The sequence below is a fragment of the Heterocephalus glaber genome, unplaced genomic scaffold, assembly GCF_053883595.1.
Source record: "Heterocephalus glaber isolate CG9 unplaced genomic scaffold, H.glaber_assembly_v1.0 deba00000594, whole genome shotgun sequence".
Taxonomy (NCBI): domain Eukaryota; kingdom Metazoa; phylum Chordata; class Mammalia; order Rodentia; family Bathyergidae; genus Heterocephalus; species Heterocephalus glaber.
In genome coordinates, this window is record NW_028258151.1 from 19,858,191 (window position 1) to 19,875,817 (window position 17,627).

At 41.3% G+C, this 17,627-nt stretch overlaps 1 pseudogene across 1 annotated transcript in view; it reads right to left on the bottom strand.

Annotated features, from left to right (window-relative positions):
* Positions 1–929: 929 nt before the first annotated feature.
* LOC110350650 (actin, alpha skeletal muscle 2-like) overlaps positions 930–17,627 on the bottom strand; it is a 59,410-nt pseudogene continuing 42,712 nt past the window's right edge. The window contains exons 8-11 of the transcript XR_002397345.2: positions 8,993–9,154; positions 6,829–7,017; positions 5,190–5,370; positions 930–1,177 (exon numbers count right to left, since the gene is read on the bottom strand). The product of XR_002397345.2 is annotated as an actin, alpha skeletal muscle 2-like (transcript). The remainder of the gene's footprint in view (positions 1,178–5,189; positions 5,371–6,828; positions 7,018–8,992; positions 9,155–17,627) is intronic.

Sequence of the window (17,627 nt, forward strand, 5' to 3'; positions counted from 1 at the left end):
CCTTCACGGGGTATCCTCTGGGTACCACTCTGACTGTGTCTCTCCACATGGGCATGTCTGTCCTTTAACAGGAGGACACTTGCTGGGCTGTTCTGTGTGTGTGTGTGTGTGTGTGTGTGTGTGTGTGTGTGTGTGTGTGTGTTTCCTCTGTGTGGACAATTCATTGTGAAATGTGTCCTGTGTTCCTTCTAAGCTGGAGCATTTACTGGCTGGTGTAAGACCTTCTAGAAGTCTCATATGCTCAAATTCTTGCCATAGTCTTTGATTGGGTTCCCCTCAAAGCTCACATGTTGGGAACTCAGTCCCCAAATCCACATATTAATGGCACTAGGAGGTGAGGCCTTTGGGAGGTGATTAGGATTAGGTGAGGTCATAAGGGTACAACCACCATGAGACACGAGTGCCTTTACAAGAGAGGAGAGACCTGAGCTAGCACGCTTTCTCTGTGTCATCCTGAGTCACCCCCCACCACGTTGGGATGCAGCAAGAGGTCTTGAGCAGATGCCAGCACCAGGCTCTTGGACTTCCAGCCTCCATAACTGTGAGCTAAATAAACCTCTATTATTTATAAAATGCTAGATCTCAGGTATGTTTTACAGCCACCAAAAATGGCTGAGGCACCCACCGTGAGTGACAGAGCCCCTGATGGTCTATCTGCTCTGTTAGCAGGTTCAGAATGGGATGATGCAGAAAGGATTTGTTGACTTTGAGGAGACAAGAAGCAAGAGTGAGGGCCAGACTCTGTCTATGGCTCTGCTATCTGGGGATGTTTGTCACTGCAGCAGTGTCACTGAGCCATTCTGACTGATACATGGAGAGGACCAGAAATCCCCTTTGCACTAATGTTGTGAGAGTCCTCAGATGCTGTGGACCTGCCCAGACAGACACAGAGTCCTTCCTATTTCATCTTTATTGACATCTAGGGAGGAAGGGCCTTGCGTGCAAGCTGGTCCTGAGCATTGATTGATTCAGGTGAAGCTTGGCCTGGATTTGCCATTGATGACAAAGGTGGCGGGACCCAGAGAGCCCCAACTTAGAAGCTTCTTCTACTGATGATGGAGCAGCCAACGTCCCTGTACTCACTGCTGGTGACCCACATATCCTTGAAAGTTGACAAGGAGAACAAGATGGAGCCGCCTACCCAGGCACCACACTTGGCATAGGGAGAGGTTGGCACCTGCAAGGGGAGGAGGCAGGGAGGGTGAGAGACAGGGATCGGGGGCAGAGAGGGGAACAAAAACCATTAAAGTATGACTCCAAATTGGGGCACAGATAGCTATCCCCTCCAAAATCCATGGATAGTCATTTCTTCCTCCTGGCAAATATGAGTAATTATTATCCATTAAGGTGAGCACTTCACACCCACATCCTGTAGCTTTATTAATTTTTATTTGCTATTTTATTTTTTAAATTTTTGATTAGTATGTGTTTGTGTTGCATAATAAATATATTCGTCGTGTGCATTGTTGGCACATATGGGTGAAATGGACAAGAACACAGAGGACTCGTGCCCTTGACATTGTAAAACAGAGTGCATTCTGTACTTTATAAATACTATGCATTCAGCATATGTATTTTGTAGAAAAATCAGAAAACAGATTAGAAAAATCAGAAAACAGATAAGAAAAATCAATCAGTCGCCAAATCCCTTCTGCAGAACAGAGCTTTCCAGACTCTGCTCCTACTTTCACGTTGCCCTCTGAAAAGTGCATGCTTCCTCTGGGTTCCATTCCAGGAGAGAGAGAGCAGCATTTCTTATATCAAGGAAAAATCTCCACATCCATTTGTTGGGAGCAGCCCCTGAGGCACAGGAAGGTTAAGGTCACTTGCTCAAGGTCAGACTGTTGGCATCCTCACTGCTCACTAACTTTTTTGTAAGGCACATAGGTATATAACAATAGAGCATGTTTATTATCCTAACACATAGGAGGCCAAGGCATCCCTGCAGGGCTCTGCCTGAGAAAAGCTCAGGATAAGATTTGGAAAACTCAATTTCCAGGCAGGGTGAGTAGACAAGATGCATTCTCAGACTCAGTTCCCTGCTGCCCACTGGCTCTGGTTACTGCTGTGCTGGGCTTGGAAGCCACTTCCTGGTATTAGTTAGGAGATCTGTCACTACAACTTTAAGGGAAAAAAGAGATAAGGGAGGGAAAAGAAAGTTTGAGATCAGCACTTCAGGCAGAGGCAAGAGCCAGTGCCTGACACCTGGCAGCCTCTGCTCTCCTTTTCCTCTGTCACCCTGGCCAAGCCATCTGCCCCATCTGTATCTAATATAAACACACACAGAATCAGACAGAACTGGGATGACATAGGTGTTACAAAGAAGCACAAATACCACAGAAAAATGGCCAAAGGGCTGGAATGGGCAATTATAAAAATATGTTTAAAAAGAAGGAAGAGAAAAGAACAACAAACAATTTTTCCCATTTACCAAGAAGGCAAAACGATTTTGAAAAGGAAGCCAGCTGGATGTTTCCATTGGGGAATTTGGCCATACATTCAAAAAGCTTTGGGTTGTGCATATATTTCTGGCTTCAAAAATCACATCTAGAAGTGGATTTGAAGGGAAAGAAAAACTTCTTTAAAAAGGGGGTGGATAATGGCAAACATTTTTAGCCTAAGGACATGCATTACAGCAGAGCTTAGGCTGCCAGGAGAAGCAATTACAGGAGCTCTTTGATGTACGGTGGGAGCACCTCCCGGTAGCCCCATTGTAAGTGGAGCACACCTGAACTATGGAACATCCTCGGTCAGCCACAGCAGGCTGCAGGGTTGGTGATTCACTCTTGGGAGCTCGGGGCTGATAGGGACCTGCCCTGCCCAGCTTCAAGAGAGGATTGAACTGTACAGCGCTAGCCCAGGAAAAGATCAAACTCAAAATTCCAAGTACAGTTTCCACTGAATATGAATCACTTTCATCTCATTGTAAAGTCAAAATATTGTAAGCTGAAAGGTGGTAAATTGGGGATTGTATTTGAAGTTGTCCCCACTGGAACTAGCTGTTCTCTCAAGGTGGATGAATTTGTTTTAGAGAGAAAGTTTTTCTCTTCTTTAAATGAATAATTAGCCTTTTAGCTGATTGCAAGCCAATCTGCTTCCCAGGCCTTTCTAGACACTGTGCCCTAAAGTGATGAGGCAGAGAAAAACTAAATCAGCTCAAAATTACAGGAAATTATGTCACCTCCAAGCTTCCTGTGGAGTTTTTTGAGGGGGTGGGGACAGTGTGAGATGCCTTAAGGATAGGGAAGGTTTTGAAAGAGCTTGGTCCAAAATGCAACCTGGGCATGCACTTACTGGCAGGACAGAACTGGCCCAAGGGAGTCCCTTTACAAGCGCCGTTAAAAACCTTACAATTTTCAAATTCAATTTGCTTTCTGTGCTGAACTACATGGAAGCCTTCCTCTCTGATTTAGTAAAAGCCTTTCATGCAAGCGCCTGAGGCCTCCGGAGAGCAGAGTAGGAGCTGCAGAAATGTGATAGGTGGCCAGAGCTGGGGCTGAGGAAGGAGAAGACAGAGCCATGATCATTTTCCATTATTACATAAATGCTTCTTGTGACTTCATGTCAGATGAGGTAGCAGAGGGTGTAAACTTAGGAGGTGAGAAGACAGGTCAGGGAACAGTTGTCCAAGATTATGTGCATTTTTTGAAAAATCATATAAGATAATATTAAAAATATTGATATAAAGATAAGGAAATGAGAAAGCGGATGGGGTACAGTTCTCAAATGTGAACAGGTGTGATGTTATATGGTGCGACCCTTAATCTGGGTTGTAAACTTGATTGGATTGAGAAACGCCTAAGAAATTAGGACAGCATGCTTTAGGTGTGTCTCTGAGGGTGTTTCTAAGACAACTGGAAGACAACAAACTGGGAAATGTGGGACAGCAAACCGAGGGGGAATACTGGCCCTGAATATGGGTGATGTAGCCAATAAACTAGGGACAACTTCCTCCACACTAACTTTCCACCACCATGCTCTGCCTGGCCACAGGCTCAAGAGCAATGGAACCAACCAACCATGGACTGGAACCACGAGCCAAAATAAACCTTTCCTGACTTAAGTTATTGTTCTCAGTTATTGTGTCACAGTGATGGAAGGCTGAAACATACAGTATTTTATAAAGAGGTAGCAGTGTTGAGAAGGTAGGAAATGAAGGACAATTATCCAGGGAACATCAGCAGCAGGAGCAGAAGATACACTGAGAAGATGTGTCAAATGTTCTCTGAGAGAGGGCCATGCAAGCAGCCAGGTCTGACAGCTGGGAGGGGTTATGGTGCTGGGTGATGGAATGCTCCATGGAAGACTGGGGAGCTGAGGGGACTAAATCAAGGGCTTAAGTCCAAACCTCCTCCCTGGGACCCTTAATGGTGTCTTCTGGATGACAGAAAGAGGGGGAGAAGTGGCCACACACAGGCCTTGAAAAGGAGAGACTCTCTAAGCTAACTGTGCACTCCCCTCTCAACTTGGCACCCCCAACCCCTGCCCAGGGGAGGACACAAGGTTGCAGGCACAGCAGTGTCACTCTGGTGAGGGCCTCCCATGAGGCAGCAGCAGGAGACATGTCACCGAGTGCTCCTAAGTTGGCCTGTGGAGTTTGCAGCAGCTAGAGAGCTGGCTAGTAAAACAGGAAAGATTTAGCGCCAGGTGAGCTCTCCTCACCTGATGATGGCCTGTCCACCCTCCTCACCCAGTGACAATCTGCACTCCCCTCTGGAGCCTGAGCCTTCAGAGCCTAGTCGAATTACGTCGCTCCTCTGCCTAACTTTTTCACAGTGAAAGCCTCTCCACTTCCCTATCCCTGTTATCTAGTCCTTGCTCACTCAGCCAATGGTGGCCCTCGCTTTCCTTCTAAAAGCAAGCTCTGTACCATCCTAGGGGTTGTTCTTTGCCTGAACGCTCTTCCTCCCCAGTAGCCACACCTCCTTGAGCAGATGCACTCCAACATTCACTGCATCTCAGTACCCCACCTACCCACGCTGATACCCCTTTGCTACTCCAGGGGCTCACAGCCCCTTCCTGCACATAGTTCCCCTCATCCTGCAGTATGCATTCCCCACTACTTCTGATTTCTGTTGCTTTTGTTCACTGATGCTTCCTCATGTGCCAGGACTCTAGCTTGGCTCATCTGAGAGGCATTCTAGAAATATCTGTGGAATGAAAAGGGGAAGTTCCTGAGGGAATTATACCTTCACATCTATAGTAGGGGAAGCCAGTCCTGTTAGTTCTCTCTGCAATCTTAATCGCAAGCCAGAGCAGGAGCCTGTGCCTCTGGATAGGATGATGTGGCCAAAGAGGGTCTTCCAGAGAGAGGGGTTGCAGAAGGTGATGCACTGCATGGCCATCCGTGGATCCCCAGGGTGGTTCTCCCTGTCAAGATGGATGGAGAAAGAAGGAACCTTGAGGCTAGAATCTTGGTCTGTCATACTCCTGAATTCCTCCCTTTTAACTGAAGGCCCTGGGTGGTGGGGATCCCTAGTCCCGAGTAGCCCCAAGTGCCTCCATGGCAAGGCCCTAGAGGTTTAAACAAAGTAGTGTACAGAAGTGTCCAACCAACCAGAGGAGTCCACTGCTCTTGGTCAAAGAAATATTCTAATTCTCCTCATTCATGGAGATAATTTATGTTCCAATTTATGTTACTGACAATTATAACTTCTCAAACCTAGGCATCAAGAGTTTCATGAAAGGATTTCAGTAGGGGCAGAATCCTGGCTCAGGTGACTTTGGGAAATAGCACTGAGTGTCCCAGCCTGAATCATGATTTGGCCACCTCCATAAATGCAGAGCATGAGAATAGGCCAGCAGACCTGTATAGATTGTGTTATTGTCTTTGATATCAGGAGCTTCCAGCAGGGTGGCACCTGTCACGACCTTGCCGTCTTCATACTGAGGTCCCTGGATGCAGGGCTCAAGAGACTAACTCACAGTGGTTTGGGATGTTCCAGGCAGGAGGGCTCTGTGTGCCATGAACCTGGGGTTGTGTTCACATCCACTGTGACTCACCCTGACCCTCCTCTCTGGAGCTTGGGTGGGTGACGGGCTTCAATTACTTCACTTACCCACCAGGTATTTTGGGGCCATGTGCTATGATGTTTTTTAAGACTAGATCCTCCACACAGTGTAGCAGAGAAAACAGAGCTAAACCCAGATTCTCTATGCCAGTTCCTACTAGGTGCTAGTCCTGGAGAAATAGTTAGGTCTCCACATCGAATTCCTTCCAGCCCTTATGAATGTAATGGAATATTTCAAGAATTTGATTTCAGGGAATATTTTGTTTTCCACAACTTCTTGCAGGCTTCATTTCCCCATTCAATTTGGATTTTAGAAGAATTTATCATTTTCCCTTATTGGCCAGGCCTGCCTGAGACTTTAGTCAACTCAACGGTCATTTAAAATCTCTAGACCAGTCAGATCTTTCAAGCTCCCTCCATATCTATGGAGTTTGCTTTTCTGCCTTGACTGTCTTGATTTTATATTTCTAATTATTTTGGAGTAGGTGGAGTTATAAATAATAGAAAGAGAAGACCATCAGCCCAATGTAGCTGTGATCACACTTGACAAACGATTTAAGACTTGGAGTGAATTTCTTCCTCTGTAAAATGGGATGACTTGGATTGGGGGAGAAAAGAAGGGATCACTTATGTACAAAGGTCAACAGAGTGAGAGGTGTTTAGGTATGTGATAGCTGATCCCAGAGGAAGTTTTGAAATGGGGCATTTATCTGCTACTCAAACCATGCTCTCCTCCTGGCTGCCCACTGCCTTCTTTCTGACCTTGTGCTCCATTGCTGGTGCTGGACTCACCTCTGTCCCCTTCCAGTGGACTCACCTATGAGGTTTGTCTGGAAGAGTGCCTCAGGACAGAGGAAAGCCCCCTGCCCAAGGCTGATCTCCTGTCCATCAGGAAGCTGGAATTTCTGTAGGCAGGAAGATGGATTGCTGTCTTCCACCTTCTCCTTGTCAAAGTCCAGTGCCACATAGCATTTCTCTTTCACATTCCGGATGTACTCTTGGTCAGCTTCAGGACAAAGGAAGAGTGCCAGAGAGAAAAGGGCATGAAAGTGGGGTGCATTGTGGTGAGTAAGAGACCACCCCTTGCAGCTCTGTGTCCATATTCCTCTTGTTTTCTGGCCTGTGTCAGGTGCCAGGTAGGGGACAGGTATAGGACAGGAAGGTAGCATAGGGATGTTCTGAACTGAGAAGCTAGGGGTTAGAAATGCTCAGCATTTTAAAAGTTGAGACCTTACTACATATGATGTGTGTTTTGGAGGGCTAGAAAATCAAACTCAACTTTATCATCTGTTGTGACAGGAGCTGCTGCATACTGCTCACAGTTGTCCCCTGATCTGGAAAAACACCCAGAGTCCATCAACACCCTTCACCTGGAAACACCTGGGAAGTTATGTCCTACCCCTTTCAGAGTGGCCAACAACAGAGTTGAAGTCCAGCTGCAACTTGGGCACTATGGTATTGTCTTTCAGTTTGAATCAGGAGGAGACTCCCTGTACTGCCTGACTGAAAACCCCACTCACTCTTTCTTTTGGTACTGGGGATCAAACTCAGGACTTTGCACTTGCAAGGCAGGTGCCAGAGCCACTGAGCTAAATCCCTGGCCCATCCCACTCACTCTTTTGCCCACTGACCCCAGAGTTCCATCTCCCCTCTTCCCCCCAAACTGCTCTTGCCCAGGTATGTCCATCCTCCTAGTTCCAAAGCCCTGAGAACACACTGGCCTTCTTGCTGTCCAGATACTGATGCTGTTAGCCCTCTTCTCTTCCCCTGGCTTCTGGGACACTGCAATCTCCTGATATTTTCCCCTTCTTCACATAGTTTGACCTTCCATGAGACAGTCTTGAGTTCAATCCCACTTCTGCCGTTTGCTAAATGCCTAGATACCAGCAAATTCATTATCCTGTCAGCCTTTCCCTGTCTTTGTCTTCAAGAATAGGACTGATCATCACATTCTGGACTACTGTAAGGACAGGATGAAAGAATGCACACCAAGATCTTGCTAGGTGTGAGGTGTCGATGACATCCTGTGACCTGGCCCTCTAACTGGTGTTACTCTTTAGGATTCCGTATTTTGCTTGGGTTTTGACACAGACTTCTTGCCTGGGGAGGCCAGAAACTCAGTGTAGGGTTGTAGGTTCAATGGGACTGGGTGCCACACGAGCTGGGAACCCAATCTAGGAACTAAGTGCAAAGAGAGGCAGGCAGTGCCTTGTCTGAAGTCCTTGAGGTCACATCCCAGAAGTAATACCTTACTACTTACGGGACATTTGTTGAACCTCCTAGCATTCCTAGGCCTCTTCTTACAATAGAAATAATTGAACCTCTTTATAGAGTTGTAGTGAGAAACACTGGGAGAATAAGTGGGAAATGTTTACTTGACCTAATGTTCTGCATAGGGTAAGTTTTTTGTAAAGCTTTGCTCATCATTATGATCACCATCACCATCATCATCACCATCATCATCACTGCCATTACCACGACTAACATCACCATTACCATCATCACCATCATCATCACCTAACCTTCCTCACTATCATATCCTCCCCATCACCATCAGAAGCTAAATCACCATCACCATTGTCACTATCACCATCTTCACCATCACTATCATCATGATCTTCATCATCATCATCATCACTATAATTGCCCTCCTCATTATAAAGACTCCAAATGTCTCTAAATATAGACAGCATTGTTTTTAGAGCTTGGAGGATGGTACAGTAGCCTCAGCTTCACAAATTGAGGGCTGTAGTTGATTCCACCAAAAAAAAGTCATATCCAGATTGTAAATCCTTTTAAAAATCTTAAACCATATACTACCTTTTCGATTGAAATTCTGTAGGATAAGTTAAATTGCATTCTCTTAACCAATACGAGTGCATTTCTGTAAGCATGTTTATGTTGAAATAAAGTTATGAAAAGCAAAACACCCCCTCATTTTGAAAGACTAATTTTCCTGGCTGAGAAAAGCAGTGTCTTACCTGTGCTTACTAACAAGTTCCCCCTCTCTGTCAATAGTTGTAGGAGGTACAAGGTCAGGTCTTGGCTGGCTACATCCAGCTGGAAGGTCGACTGGTACAAAGGACAGCCATCAGAGATGGGGACAAAGTATGTCATTCCTTCTCCAGATTCAATAGTTGTTCCTAGGTGGGAGAACATTCTGGCATCATAGGTATGGTATGGCATCCCTTACCAACTGTGAGTCTGCAGGACAAGGAGATGGGAGGGGACAGGATCTGAGGATAGGTGGAGGGGAAAGCAAAGGGTCTGGGCTAAGATATGAAAAGGGAACTACTGTTTTGGATGAAAGCCTGAAGATTTTCTTATTAAACTTGACATGCAAACATTAGCAATAATTGCCAAAAAAATCACTGGGATCCTCTGGAATGCACCCAAATGCTGGGAGAGTCTGAGGGAAGTGGAGAAGGAATACACTGCAGTTATCAAAGTACACTAGGATATGATGGTACAAAAGGAAGGGACACAGTAACAGAAGCACATAGTCTTGTTTTGTATGACACAGTGTCTTTGGAGGCTGTTCAGAGCCAATGGGTGTCTGGGTAGTTGACTCCTTCCACTCTGGTGAGCAAGTCCTGAAATTTTCAACGAAGCATGGTGAGTCCAGAGGACCTCCTATTCCAGCAATGGAGACCAGGTAGGGGTTTCCCTCCCACTCACAACTAAAAGAGAGAACAAAATGTGTTTTCAAGATACTAGACACCAGGCAACAATGCACAGTAGCCCCGAGAGAGGGGACACCATAAGGGAAGAAAGTAGGTTGGGTGTCACGGCACACACCTATAATCCCAGCACTTTGGGAGGCTGAGAAGGAGGATCTCAAGCTTGGGCAACTTAGCAAGAGCCTGTCTCAAAATAAAAAAGGGCTGGAGATGTAGCTCAGGGTAAAGGCCCTGGGTTCAATCCCTAGTATTACAAAAAGGAAGGAAGGAAAGAAGGAAGGAAGGAAGGAAGGAAGGAAGGAAGGAAGGAAATGAGGGAGGGAGGGAAGGGAAGGAAAGAGAAAGAAAGAAAGAAAGAAAGAAAGAAAGAAAGAAAGAAAGAAAGAAAGAAAGAAAGAAAGAAAGAAAGAAAGAGAAAGAGAGAAAGAGAGAAAAAGAGAAAGAGAGAAAAAAGAAAAGAATAGGCCACGATCACCCATGAACATAGACACAAAACTTCAGAATGATACTTTGGCAAATAGATTTCAATGATAATATATAAAAAGGATAATATGACAAAACAGGTTTTGTCTCTAGAAAGCAAGGTAGCTTTACCACTTAAAACCAAGCAATGTAATTTACCACATTAAAGAAAGGAAATAAATTCACACAATCACATCAATAAATGCAGAAAGTGTATTTGGCAGTATCCAATACCTATTACTAATTTTTAAAATTTTCTCAACAAGCTAAGAATGCAGGAGAAATTCTTTAAATTGATAAAAGAAATCTATGAAAAACTACAGGTAACATAGTACTTAATGTTTTAAGACTGAGATCAGGAACAAGACAAAGATTCCTGCCCTTATTGATTAGATTCATTATTGTACCAGGGAGTCCAGCAACAAGGTCAGGACATAAAAAACAATAAAAAGCATCCAATTTGGAAATAATAAAGCAACATTTTATTTGTAGACAATTGGATTGCCTAAGTAGTAAACCCTATTAAATCTACAAAAATAAATTTAATTCAAGTATCAAGATATGATATGAATATACAAAAATATATTATAGGAGCTGGAGATGTAGCTCAGTGATAAAGAATTTGCTTAGCACACAAAGGGCCATGGGTTTGATCCCTAGCACCATGAAAACCAAACAAACAAAAAATCAATTGTTAATTTATGTAATAGCCATGAACAAATAATAAGTAATTGAAATAAAATACCATTTACAATAGCATCAAAATGTGTGAAATACTTAGAGATAAATCTGACAAAAGACATGTATTACCTGTACACTGTGAATAATACAACAATGCTAACAGAACTTAAGACAGACCTAACAAATACATCACATTCATGATTCACTAATCAGAAGACTCTATTTTCGTAAGAAGCCAGTTCTCTCTAAACTACTCTATCCATGCTCAGTACAATTCCAATCAAAGCCCAAAGGAGATTTTTAGAGCTATGAGTGGGCTGTTCTTGTTTTTTTTTTAGAAAATGACAAGCTGATTCTAAAAACCATGTGAGGAAATGTAAAGGACCTGGAATAGGTCCTTAAAAAATTTTTTTTCAAAAGTAGGAGACCAAAGTGGTACCACTAATATTACCTTATTTCAAGACTTCTTATAAGCTACAATAATCAAGACAAAGTGGGATCAACCTAAAGTTAGAAAGGTTGATGGAACAGGATAGAGAGCACAGTAGTAAACCCACATGAATGCAGAAAACAGATTTTCAAAGTATACAAAGTCATTTCAATTAAGAGTGGTTTTTTCAATACATATGTAGGAACAAGAGGGCACAAGGGCACACACACACATGCACACACACACAAAACCTTCATTCATGCCTTATACCATATACAAAAATTTATTCACAATGCATCATAGAGTTATATGAATCTAAAAATCTATAAAAGTCCTCGAAGAAAAATAAGAACCAAGAAAGATTATGTAAAGGTGCAAATTTCCAATGATGAATGTCATTATATTGTATACCTAAAATGTACAAATAAAATAAAATTTTTTTAAAAAGTCCTCGAAGAAAACTGTTATGGTTTGGATCTGAAATGTCATCCAAAAACTAATGCATTGAAGGCATGGTCCTAAGGTGACTGAATCCTGAGGTTCAGATATCATCAATGGCTTAATTCATTTATGGATTAAGAATAGCTTAATAGGTTTTTAGAAGGTGGGGAAACTTTAGTAGGTGGGCTCTGGTAAGAGGAAGTAGGTCCTTGGTAGCGAAGGAAATAGGTCTTTGATGGGTATATCTTGTTCCCAGACCTTTCCTTGCTCTCTCTCTCTCTGTTCCCTGCCCTCCACGAGGTGAGTAGCTTTCCTCTGCTATTCCCTTCCACCATGATGTTCTGTCTTACCACAGGCCTAAAAGCAATGGAGCCAATTGACCATGGACTGAAATCTTTTAATTACAAGAAAATACAAACTTTTCCCACTTTAAATTCAATTTTTCAGGTAGTTTGTGACAGCACTGGAAAGCTGCCTAACACAGAAAATATATCAGAAAAGCTTTGGCTTTGGCATCTATTTCCTAGATATGATACCAAAGGCATGATCCAAAAGAAAAAGTAAATAAAATTGGACTTTATGGAAATTAAAGTCTTCTGCTCTTCCAAAGACATTAAGTGGAGAACAAGAAGTGAAGCTGTGGATGGGAGCCCATGTTTGCAGAACACACCTTTGATGGAAGTCTTATACCAAGGAAAGGAAAAGATGATAGAACACACAGATAAACTTGTCAAAGCACTGAAAGAGATACTCTGTTGAAGTAGGTATATGTTGCTATGGTTGAGATCTAAAATGACCCCCCCCAAATCTCATGTGATTGGTCATGGGAACACAATATTCATCAGTGGATTCATCCAGTGATGAGTTCATAGCTGAATGTGCTTTCTGGACGTGGGGTCTGGTTGCAGGGGGCTGTGTTCTTTCTTTCTTCTTCCTTCCTTCCTTTCTTTCTTTCTTTTTTATTTTTTTTGCTTAAATTCTTTTATTGGTACATTTTAGGTATATAATACATTTACATTTATAATTGGGTGCTTGTACCTGTACATGATGTATCTTGGTTCTTATTTTTTCCCCATTCCCTGTGCTCCCTTCACCACCCCCCTCTCCTATTTACAAAGACTTTGTTTCCATTTTTTCCTTTTCTCATAATTGTTCCTTTCCCTTCTTTCCTTTCCCTTGCTTCTCCCACTACCCCTACCATTTTGGACCTATTCTTTCTATTTCACATTATCAATTATTTGTTTTAATCATTTTAATCTTATTTACACTTTCAGTTTCTCACACTAGAGAAACTATTCAGTATTTACACATGTGTCCTATTTATTTCACTTATGAGTATGTCCTCAATATGCATCCACTTACCTATAAATGTCCCTAGTTTCTCATTTTTTATGCCTGAGTAGTACTCCATTGTATAAAAAAAACCCCACATCTTCTTTATCCAGTTTCCAATTGATGGGCACTTGGGCTGTTTCCAAACTTTAGCTATTACAAACTGTGCCACTATAAACATGCGTGCACATATATCACTGTGGTATGATTCTTTTAATTCTTTGGGGAAGATCCCCAGCAGGGGAATAGCTGGGTCAAATGGGACCTCTAGTGCTAGTTCTTTGAGGTATCTCCATACTGATTTCCACAGTGGTTGCACCAGTCTGCACTCCCACCAACAATGGAGAAGGGTTCCTTTCTACCCACACCCCGGCCAGCATTTGTTATTGGCTGATTTCTTGATAGCAGTCATTCTTATGGGGTGAGGTGGAATCTCAGTGTTCTTTTTGTCTGCATCTCTCGAATGACCAGTGATGTTGAACATTTTTTCATATGTTTATTTGCTGCTTTTACTTCTTTGTCTGAGAAATGTCTGTTCATTTCAGATGCCCATTTTTGAATTGGGTCTTTGAATTTGGGGGGTCTGATTTTTTTCAATTCTTTATATATTCTAGATAGTAGTCCTTTGTCTGAGGTACAGTTGCTAAAATTTTTTCCCACATTGTAGGTTGTCTATTTGTTCTGTTGGCAGTTTCTCTTACAGTGCAGAAGCTTTTTAATAAAATGAGATCCCAGTTGTTGACTCTTTGTGCTAGATCCCGGGCTACTGAGGTTTTGTTCATAAAGCCTTTTCCTATGCCAACGTCTTTAAGAGTTCTACCTAAACTTTCTTCCAGCAAGTTTAGTGTTTCTGTTTTAATATTTAGATCTTTAATCCACTTTGATCTTAGTTTACTGCATGGTGATAGATATGGGTCTAGTTTTAATCTTTGGCAAGTTAAAATCCAGTTTTTCCAACACCATTTATTAAATAGGCTGTTTCCTCCAAAGAGGGTGTTTAGCTTCTTTGTCAAAGATGAGGTGGGTGAGTATGTCTGGAGTTCTTTCTGCATCTTTTAATCTATTCCACTGATCCTCAGGTTTGTTTCTTTGCCAGTACTATTCTGTTTTTATCACAGTAGCTTTGTAGTATAGTTTCAAGCTGGGGATTGTGATGCCTCCTGCCATATCTCTGTTGCCTAGAATTGCTTTTGCTATTCTAGGTCTCTTCTGGTTCCAAATGAATTTTTGGATTGTTTTCTCTAGTTCTGTGAAATGTATTGTTGGAATTTCAATCAGCATTGCATTAAATCTATATAGCAGCTTTGGAAGTATGGCCATTTTTACTATATTGGTTCTTCCTACCCAGGAACAAAGGATGTCTTTCCATTTTCTTATATCCTCTTCTATCTCTTTTCAGAGTGCTGTAGTTTTCAGTGTAGAGGTCTTTTGCTTCCTTTGTTAGATTGATTCCTAGAAATTTCATTTTTTTGGATGTTATTGTAAAAGGAATTGTTTCCCTAATTTCTCTCTCAGTGAGTCTGTTATTTGTGTATAAGAAGGCTATTGTTTTTTAAATGTTGACCTTATATTCAGCTACTCTATTGAATCTGTCAATTAAGTCTAGAAGTCTTTTGGTGGAGTTTTTTGGGTCTTCTATGTAAAGTATCATAACGTTAGCAAATAATGACAGTTTAACTTCTTCCTTTCCTATCTTTATTCCTTTTATTTCTTTCTCTTTTCTAATTGCTGTGGCTAATGTTTCCAGAACTGTATTGAACAGGAGTGGTAATAGTGGGCATCCTTGTCTTGTTCTTGATTTTAGCGTGAAGGTTTTCAGTTTTTGACTTTTTAGTATGATGATGGCTGTTGGTTTTTCATAGATAGCCTTAATCAGGTTGAGATAAAGACCTTCTATTCCAATTTTCTGTAAGGTTTTTATCATGAATGAGTGTTGGATTTTGTTGAATGCTTTTTCTGCATCTATTGAGATGATCATATGCTTTTTGTCCTTGGCTCTGTTAATATAGTGTATTACATTTATTGATTTACATATGTTGAACCATCCTTGCATCCCTGGGATGAATCCAACTTGGTCAGGGTGTATGATCTTCTTGATGACCTTCTGTATTCTGTTTGCCAGTATCTTGTTGAGGATTTTTGCATCTATGTTCATTAGGGAGATTGGCCTGTAATTCTCTTTTTGGGTTGTGTCTTTCCCTGCTTTTGGAATCAAAGTAACACTTGCTTCCAGGAATGAATTTGGAAGCCTTGCTTCCCTTTCAATTTCCTTGATGAGTTTAAAGAGTAGTGGCATTAGTTCTTCTTTAAATGTCTCGTAGAATTCAGCAGTGAAGCCATCCAGACCTGGGCTTTTCTTTGTTGGTAAATTTTTTATTACATTTTCAATTTCACTCATTGTAATTGGGGTGTTTAGAATTTCTATATCTTCTTCATTTAACTTTGGAAATTTGTATGTATCTAGGAATCTGTCCATTTCTTCTGTATTTTCCATTTTATTAGACTACAGGTTCTCCAGGTAGGTATTGCAGATACACTCGATTTCAGCTGGATCTGTTGTAACTTCACCTTTTTCATTCTTAATTGCATGGATTTGAGCCTTTTCTTTCCTTTTTCTGATAAGTTTGGCTAAAGGTTTATTGATTTTATTTATTCTTTAGAAAAACCAACTCTTTGATTCATTGATTTTTTTTGTATCTTTCTCTCCATTGCATTGATTTCTGCTCTGATCTTTGTAATCTCCTCTCTTGTACAAGCTTTGGGTTTGTTATGCTCTTCTTTTTCTAGGAGCTTGAGGTTCTGCATTATGTTATTTGATTTCTCTCTGTTTTCCTAATATGGGAATTCACTGCTATGAATTTCCCTCGAACTACTTTCATTGTGTCCCATAGATTCCTGTATGTTGTACTGGCATTATCATTTACTTGTAGAAACTGTCTAATTTCTTGCTTAATTTCCTCTGTGACCCATTGGTTGTTCAGGAGGGTGTTATTCAATTTCCATGTGTTTTGTGGGAGTTTTACAGTTTCTTATGTTATTGATTTCCAATTTTATCACACTATGGTCTGATAATATACAGGGAGTAACTTCAATTCTTTTACATTTACTTAGACATGTCCTATGAGCTAGCACGTGTTCTATTTTAGAGAATGACCCGTGTACATCTGAAAAGAATGTGTATTCTGATTTTGTGGGGTGGAACAGTCTATAAGCATCTATTAAGTCCAATTGCTCAATAGCTTGGTCCAGTTCTAGAATTTTGTTGCTAATAATTTGTCTAGATGATCATTCTATTTGTGATAGTTGGGTATTGAGGTCCCCTACTACAATTGTATTAGTGCTTATTTGGTTTTGCATGTCCATTAATATTTGTTTTGTATAGTTGGGGCATTCATATTTGGTGCATATATATTTAGGATTGTCATCTCTTTCTCTTGGATTGTTTCCTTCACAGTGATGTAGTGACCATCTTTGTCTCTCTGAATTAGTTTTGGTTTGAAATCTACTTTGTCTGCAAATAAGATTGGTACCCCTGCTTTTTTCCAGGTTCCTGTCACATGGAGAACTGTTTTCCATCCTTTTACTTTCAGTCTATGAATTTCTTTTTGAGTTATATGTGTTTCTTGTATACAGCATATCGTTGGGTTTTGCTTCTTAATCCATTCTGCCAGTCTATTTCTTTTGATTGGTGAATTGAGGCCATTAACATTGATGGTTATAATTGATAGATATTGCCTCATCCTTGTCATGATGTTTTACTGTTGTTGGCTCTTTTATTTTTTATTTTTCCCCCTTTCCCTTTAGTTTCTTGCCTTGCCTGGTGGCTTCTCTCTGTTGGGCCTCATGGAGTTGTGACCTTCATTGTCTTTTTCTAGGATATTGTTTAGAATTGTTTGCAGTGCTGGTTTGGTGTTCATGAGATTTCTCAGGTGTTCTTTTTTGTGGAAGTATCTAATTTCCCCATCGATTTTGAAAGATAATTTTGCCAGATACAACAGTCTAGGTTGGAAGTTATTTTCTTTTAGGGCTTGAAATACTTCACTCCAGGCTCTCCTTGACTTGAAGGTTTGTGTTGAGAAATCTGCCGTGATTCTGATGGGCTTTCCTTTGTAGGTGATTTGTTTCTTTGCTCTAACTGCTTGTAGGATTTTCTTCTTCTGTTGGATTTCTGGGATCTTGACTATTATACGTCTAGGTATAGAATTTTTTTGATTGTGGCTAGTTGGAGTTCTATATGCCTCATTTATCTGTATGTCCAATTCTCTACCTCTGTCTGGGAAGTTTTCTACTGTTACTTCTGTGAACAGTTTTTTATGTCAATTGTACTTTCTCCTGCTTTTTCATGGACTCCTATCAGTCTTATGTTATTCTCCTTTGCAACATCTAGCATGTTCTGGATTGATTTCTCCTGCCCCCTTACTATTTTTAAGAAATTTCTGTTTTCATGGTCATTAACTGCAATCCTGTCTTCTATATCTGATATTCTATCTTTACATTCCCCTAATCTGCTGTGCATACTTTTGGTGAAGTTTTTAATCTCCTGGATATCTGTTTGAATCTGTTTCATGGATTCTATTTCTTTCTTATATT